This window comes from Lynx rufus, unplaced genomic scaffold (assembly GCF_022079265.1).
Source record: "Lynx rufus isolate CCGP_SWC_20201006 ecotype Redwood Valley unplaced genomic scaffold, mLynRuf1.p SCAF_1, whole genome shotgun sequence".
Classification (NCBI taxonomy): Eukaryota; Metazoa; Chordata; class Mammalia; order Carnivora; family Felidae; genus Lynx; species Lynx rufus.
The window spans coordinates 128,718,814-128,726,824 of NW_025814823.1; the positions used below are offsets into that span (position 1 = coordinate 128,718,814).

The following is an 8,011-nucleotide window of genomic DNA, read 5'->3' on the forward strand; positions in this document are numbered from 1 at the left end:
GACGGGAAGGAACCAGTAAGAAAGGGGCTCGGGAATTCCGGTAATGGGGGGGGGCGGGGTGGGGGGAGGCTGCGGCTAGGGAGGTCAGAGCCCGGAGCTGGGAAAGTGACCTCGGTGGCCAAGGTCGAGGAGGTCCCTCCAGTCCCAGGGGCGAGCACCTTTGCCCTCCCGCCCGGAGCACCAGGGTCCCCGCCCGTAGGGAGCGCTCGGGGAGGCTCAGAGCCCTGGGGCGGCCCGGGAGCACCGGCCCTCTGGGATGCCGAGGCGGCGGGGGGCTCCCAAGGAGCGCGCAGGTGAGCGCGGCGGCCCCGCCCTCCCGCGGGAAGGGCCTTCTCTCTCCGCGCCCACAGGCCGCGGTTCGAGAACTTCCGAAGCGCCTGCACACAGCCCGGGGAGGGCCTGGCCACGCTCCCGGGTTTCCCGCACCCGGATCCCGCCGCCGCGCGCTGCGCCCAGGTTCCTCCATCCGGCTGCTCCGGACTCCTGTTGGCGGGGTCTCTCTCCCTTCCCCCATCTCTTCTCCGCACCCCGGAAAAGTTTGGTCCCAGCGCAGGGGCTGGGAGTCCGGCACTCACCCCACGGAGAGCGGAGCCGAAGCGGCAAGGCGCGCGCGGGAGCAGAGGGCGGCGGCGGGCGGCGGGCGGCGGCGCGAGCGCAGAGCTCCTCACAGCGGCCCCTGCTGCTCCGGCCGCCGACAGAGCTGGAAAAGGGGAGGAGGCCGCCGGGATGTCACCTGCCCGCTCTCCCACCCTGCCGCGTGACGCCGCGCAGCACCGCCCCCGCCCGCCGCCGCCAGGTACCCGCGAGGGGCGGGAAGGAGGAGCCAGCCGCCATCCGGGAACGAGCGCCCCGCCTCCGCCCGCCTCAGCGCCCAGACCCTCGGAGCCCCGCGGGCCACTTTGGAGTACGGGTTCTGGCCTTTGGACTGTTATGTTTCTTTTTGAGCACCGATGCCATCCCTTGAGGTCATCTCGAGGCGTGACATAAATAGTGTGAAAGTTGTCGTCATGCATGACTCAGGAATGAGTTGTAGAAAAATGTGAGAAGAGGAAACCTGGTCCCGGTCAGGCTGGAGTGGAGAGAGGGAGAAAAGAAGGAATCCCCGCTCCTGAAAAAGCTATTGGGAGGGTCAACTCCTTTTTAAAATGGAGGCCACCACGGCGAGAAGCCCAATTTGGGTCAACTCCATCCCTGCTTAGTAAGAAACTGGCAAAAATTGCTGCAAATATTGGGGAGTTGAGGGGGTTTTTAGAGCAGTGGGGAGCAAATATAAAATCTAAATTAACTTTTTTCCTGATTAGTCACTGCAAAGAACAAAGTCTAGCAAACTGGTTTCTCCTTATCCGCCGCTGTGGGCTTGGGGAGTGAGATGAGGATAATGCAGGGCGTGTGTATGCGCGCTCAATTATTTTTTAACTTGTCTGGCCTTGTGTCTAGTTACGATCTTCTTAACCTTTGTTGAGTTTTGGGATCGGGGCATCGGTAGCTGGGAGGCAAAATAGGAGTGGGAAGAAGGCAAAACCATGAACCGGAATTGAGTTGTCTTCTAGAAACCTGAAACATAGCCTGACAGGTTGCAGTCCTGAGCCAAGCTGGTCTGTTTGTGCTGTAAGTTTCAAGAATTGAATCGACAAAGGATACAGACCACCAGGTATATTGGGTAAGGAGAACATTCAGTGGGCCAGAAGCATATTTTCCTTACATAGCAAGTTTGCCTTCCATGACTAACCCTAATCTTGCATTGAACAAGAGGTTTTGAATGTTTTATGTAAAATGTTGAGAACCCACATAGTAACTGTTGAAAGGAATGCAAAACACATGAAAGCTCAAGTTGAGCTTGAGAATGTTGAAGTCAAGGGAACTGAAGATTTCTCCCTCTTTGTAGAAAAACTCTGCTTTCATAATAAAAACATAAATAAATATAGTTTAGTAGATTTGTAAAATTCCTTTGTGAATTGGAGACAGTTGCTTAATTGTATTTCCCTTTGAGTCTATCTTTCTAGTCTATCTCTAAATATCTGTATATATTTATGAAACTTCAAATATGTAGAATGTCAAACAGATTCTTTCATTTAACAAATGTTTATTGAGTACTGCTATATTCCACGCCCTGAAGATTCAACACACAGGATAACACACGGAAAAATATCCTCTCTTCTTGTAGAATGTACATTCATTCTAATTGGAGACTGTAGATGATAAATAAAATATGTAGTGTTCATGTTATGATAACTGTGATGAAAAAAAATTAAGAGGGAAAAAGGAGGGGATTTGAAGATGGTTAAAGCGGTTAGGGAAGGCTTCAATGGAAGGAGGCATTTGAGCCAAAATTTTGAGGAGGTGAGGTGACAAGCCTGTGTGTTTACCTTGGTAACAGCATTCTAGTCAGTGGAACAGCAAGGCTAAAGGCCCTGAGGCATGAGGGTGCCTGAGATATTCATGTTCACAGAATAGGAAGGAGGCCAGAGTGGTTGAAATGGGATAAGTGAGGACATTAGTAATAAATGAGGTCAAAGAGTTAAGGGAAGCATTTTTTAGTAAAGAAGTGACATCCCCTGACTGAAATTTTATTTTATTTTATTTTTTTAGAGCACTTTTATGTCACAGCATTATTGAGCAAAATTGAGCAGAAGGTAGAGATTTCCCATCCGCCTCCTGTCCCCACTCATGCATAGCCTCTCCCATATCCCCTCAAGAGGGATACATTTGTTACAGTTGATGAGCTTACACTGACAGATGTTAGTACCTAAAGTTCATAGTTTACATTTGTGTTTACTTTCGGTATGTATATTCTATGGGTTTGTACAAATGTATAAGGACATGTATCCACAATATAGTATCATACGGAGTAGTTTCACTGCTCTAAAAATCTTTGTGCTCCACCTATTCATCCTTGCCTTCTCCTTAACCACTGACAACCACTGATCTTTTTACTATTCCCCATAATTTTGCCTTTTCCAGAATGCCATATAGTTGGAATCATACAGTAGGTAGCCTTTCAGGTTGGCTTCTTTCACTTAATAAGGTGTATTTAAATTTCCTCTCATGTCTTTTCATGACTTGATAGCTCTTTTTTTCTTTAGAACAGAATAATAATCCATCTGGATATGCCACAGTTTATTTACCCATTTACTCATTGAAGGACATCTTGGTTACTTCCAAGTTTTAGCAATTATGAATAAAGCTTCTATACACATCCATGTGCAAGGTTTTGTGTGAACATTAGTATCAACTCCTTTCGGTAAATACCAAGGAGCACGATTTCTGGTAAGAGTATGTTCAGTTTTGTAAAAAACTATCAAACTGTCTTTCAAAGTGTCATTTTGCATTCTCACCAGCAATGAATGAGAGTTCCTGTTACTCCATAGTCTCATCAACATTTGGTGTTGTCAGTCTTCTGGATTCTGGCCATTCTAATAAGTGTGTGATGGTATCTCATTACTCTTTTAATTTTTATTTCTTTTTGATGACATATGGCATGGAACATTTTTCATATGCTTATTTGCCATCTGTGTATCTTCTTCAGTAGGGTACTTATTAAAGTATTCATCAAACTTTTAAACAGATTATTTTCTTTTTGTTGAGTTTTAAGAGTTCTTTTTATGTTTCGGGTAACAGTCCTTTATAAGATATGTTTTTGCAAACATTTTCTGCCAGTCTGTGGCTTGTCTGCTCTGATAAGTTGTGATTGTGATTGTATCTGCCTGTCTCTCCAATTTTAGGGGCAGCAGTTTGCCATGTGACTCCATTTCTTTTACAGATCTAAAAAGAGTCGTTGACTTTTCAATTTGTTCAGCTATTTATTTATTTATTTATTTATTTATTTATTTATTTATTTTTAATTATTTCTTTAATTTTACATCCAAGTTAGTTAGCATATAGTACAATAATGATTTCGGGAATAGAATCCAGTGGTTCATCCCCTACATATAGCACCCAGTGCTCATCCCAACAAGTGTCTTCCTTAATGCCCCTTACCAATTTAGCCCATTCCCCACCCACAACCCCTCCAGAAACCTTCAGTTTGTTGTCTTTATTTAAGAATGTCTTATGGTTCATGCCCCTCCCTGTTTTTATATTATTTTTGCTTCGCCTCCCTTATGTTCGCCTGTTTTGTCCCTTAAATTCCCCCATATCAGTGAAGTCATATGATAACTGTCTTTCTCAGACTTACTAATTTTGCTTAGCATAATACACTCTAGTTCCATCCATGTTGTTGCAAATGGTAAGCTTTCATTCTTTTTGATTGCCGAGTAATATTCGTATACACACACACACACACACACACACACACACACATATACACATGGACTGATGAATGGATAAAGAAGATGTGGTGTGTATCTCTTCTTTATCCATTCATCCATCAATGGACATTTGGGCTCTTTCCATACTTGGGCTATTGTCGATAGTGCTGCTATAAACATTGCGGTGCATGTGTCCTTTTAAAACAACGCACCTGTATCCTTTGGATAAATACCTAGTAGTGCAATTGGTGGGTCGTAGGGTAGTTCTAGTTTTAATTTTTTGAGGAAACTCCATACTGTTTTCCAGAGTGGCTGCACCAGTTTGCATTCCCACCAGCGGTGCAAAAGGGTTCCTCTTTCTCCGCATCCTCGCCAACATCTCTTGTTGCCTGAGTTGTTAGTAGTAGCCATTCTGACAGGTGTGAGGCGGTATCTCATTGTGGTTTGATTTGCATTTCCCTGATGATGAGTGATGTTGAGCATTTTTTTTCCATGTGTTTGTTAGGCACCTGTTTGCCCATTTCTTCACTGGATTATTTGTTTTTTGGGTGTAGTTTTGTTAAGTTCTTTATAGATTTTGGATACTAACCCTTTATCTGATATGTCATTTGCAAATATCTTCTCCCATTCCACCAGTTGCCTTTTAGTTTTATTGATTGTTTCCTTCGCCATGCAGAACCTTTTTATCTTTATGATAATTCACTTTTTGCTTTTGTTTCCCTTGCCTCCAAAGACATGTTGAGTAAAAAGTTGCGGTGGCCGAGGTTAAAGAGGTTGTTGGCTGTTTTCTCCTCGAGGATTTTGATGGCTTCCTGTCTTACATTGAGGTCTTTAATCCATTTTGAGTTTATTTTTGCATATGGTGTAAGACAGTGGTCCAGGTTCATTCTTCTACATGTCGCTGTCCAGTTTTCCCAACACCATTTGCTGAAGAGACTGTCTTTTTTCCATTGGATATTCTTTTCTGCTTTGTCAAAGATTAGTTGGCCATACGTTTGTGGGTCCACTTCTGGGTTCCTATTCTGTTCCATTGACCTGAGTGCCTGTTTCTGTACCAGTACCATCCTGTCTTGATGATTACAACTTCATAGTACATCTTGAAGTCTGGGAGTGTGATGCCTCCAGCCTTGGTTTTCTGTTTCAGGATTGCTTTGGCTATTCAGGGTCTTTTATGGTTCCATACAAATTTTAGGATTGTTTGTTTTAGCTCTGTGAAGAATGCTGGTGTTATTTTGATAGCGATTGCATTGAATATGTAGATTGCTTTGGGTAGTATTGACATTTTAATAGTATTTGTTCTTGCAATTATGAGCATGGAATATTTTTCCATTTTTTTTGGTGTCTTCTTCAATTTCTTTCATAAGTTTTCTATAGTTTTCAGTGTATAGATTTTTCACCTCTTTCGTTTAGTTTATTGCTATTTTAGTTTTATTTATTTTAGTTTATTTATTTTTATTTATTTAGTTTATTTTATTTATTTTATTTATTTATTTTATTTATTTTATTTATTTATTTATTTTATTTATTTATTTATTTTATCTATTTAGTTTATTTATTTTAGTTTTTGGTGCAATTGTAAATGGGATCCATTCCTTGATTTCTCTTTCAGTAGCTTCATTATTGGTGTATAGAAATGTCATAGATTTCTGTACATTGATTTTATGTCCTATGACTTTGCGGAATTCATATATCAGTTCTAGCAGTTTTTTGGTGGAATCTTTTGGGTTTTCCACATAAAGTGTCATGTCTTCTGACCGAAACTTTATAAAGGAATCCCCACAGTAGAAGGATGAAGAAAATGAGTAGTTGCTAAACAACAATCCAAATTTGTATTATAACAAAGAAGAAAGTGTTTCAATATGGAGGAAGTGATCAACTGTGTCCAATGCTGTGAACTGAGGACCAGAAATTGACTGTTGATTTAGCAAGATGAAAATCATTGGTGACCATGACAAGAACGGGTTTGGAGGAATGGAAGGAATGAAAATCTGAATTGAATGAGTTTCAAGAGTAAGTGGGAAGAGAGAAATTGGAGATAACAAATTTAGACAATTTTATCAAAGATTTTTGTGGTATAAAGGAGCAAAGACATGGAGTAATGGAAGGAAGTGGAATTGGATCTAGAGAATTTTTGTTGGTTGTTGTCATTAAAGATAGTGGCATTTACATTATGTTTGTATTCTTTGGAAAATTTTAGTAAAGAAGGCAAACCTGGTAAAACTAGAAAGAAGACAACTCTTGCAGTGATGTCCTTGAATATGTGAGAGGGCTGGGATTTGGTATGCAAGTAGAGAATTTGACCTTAGATCTGAACATACACATTCACCCGTAAGTAACGAAGGGAGGGTAGAGTTATGGACATATGTTGGAGGAGTTAGGAGCTTGTATTCATAGATGGTCTTATCAGGTTCCCCAGAGGCAGACCTGAGACCGAAAGTTGTGTATAACTGATTTACTGAGGTCACTAAGGGATCAAAGAGGATCTGGGTAAAACTGGCACTGTTCACTATGCCAATATTAATATTTTCCAAATTTGCCTTAAAAACTTTTTTCATTTTATTTATTTTGAGAAAGAGAAAGAGCACAAATGGGAGAGAGAGAGAGAGAGAGAGAGAGAGAGAGAGAGAGAGAGAATCTCAAACAGGCTCCATGCTTGGTGCAGAGCCCAAGCCAGGGCTCCATCCCACAATGCTGGGATCATGACCGGAGCCAAAATCAAGAGTTGGACACTTAACCAAGTGAACCACCCAGGCACCCCAAATTTGCTTTTTTAAAAAGGATTAAAATGTTATAGTTAAAATTACCCTAGAGGTGCCTGGGTGGCTCATGATCTCAAGGTTTGTGAGATCCAATCTCCCCCCCACCCCCTGCCCCACTCCTCTCCCTCTCTTTCTGCCCCCCCCCTCACCGTGAACATAAATAAATAAACCTAAAAAAACTTAAAAAAAAAACCTACCCTAACCCCTTTCTTTTTCCCAAAAGTATGTGCTAAAGTAGCTATGTATCATTCCTGCATGTATTTATAATTTTATTATAAGTATTTTATAAATATTTACTATAATTTTATATGTGGTTATATTTTATGTAAATAGTATCATACTGTATATTCTTCTGCAAATGTGTTCTTTAGTCACCACTTTCTTCAAGGATTTATTCATGTTGATACATATAGATCTTGTTCATTCATTTAATTACTATATAGTATTCTATTGTATGAGTAAACCATTTATCCATTTACTTGCTAATGAATGAATTTGGGTTCCTTCCCATTTTTCCCTTATGGAGACAATGTGGCAATGGATATATGAGTAAATATTTTCTTGTATACATGTAGAAAAATGTGTAGGGTTTACACTTAGAAATGGAATTAGTAGTCATGGAGTAGATTGTTCTCTTCTAAAGACATTTGGTACTTTTTGGCTGCCTTGACTCTGAACCTTCTTCCCTATATTTGAGGAAGTACCTATTGTAGGACTTCATAGGAGGCAGAGCTCGCCTCCCATTACAGAAGCTGAAGTGTGTGATAGTTTGCTAGTCCCTTGGGCGGCTAGAGCACAGGGCTGTGACTGAAGCTGGGCCAAGCACATAGCCCCCGCTCCCTGCCCCCACTCAGATTGCTGACATTGAAGCTAGTGACACAAGAAATTGTGCATGCTAGAGGCATGCATGGCTCCCCAGGCTGGTTCACTGGCATGAAATTAGCTCTGGATTGTCAGCAGAGCATTCCTTTGTTCCTAATTTTTCCAAACCTGTTTATCCAAGTT

The 8,011-nt window shown here is 41.7% G+C and overlaps 1 protein-coding gene across 1 annotated transcript in view; it reads right to left on the bottom strand.

Annotated features, from left to right (window-relative positions):
* The window catches only part of ELOVL7 (ELOVL fatty acid elongase 7), a 74,132-nt gene extending 73,497 nt beyond the window's left edge, over window positions 1-635 (bottom strand). Inside the window, exon 1 of the mRNA XM_047086861.1 lies at window positions 576-635. The gene's annotated coding sequence lies outside the window, so the exon portion shown is untranslated. The remainder of the gene's footprint in view (window positions 1-575) is intronic.
* Between the last annotated feature and the right edge of the window lie 7,376 nt (window positions 636-8,011).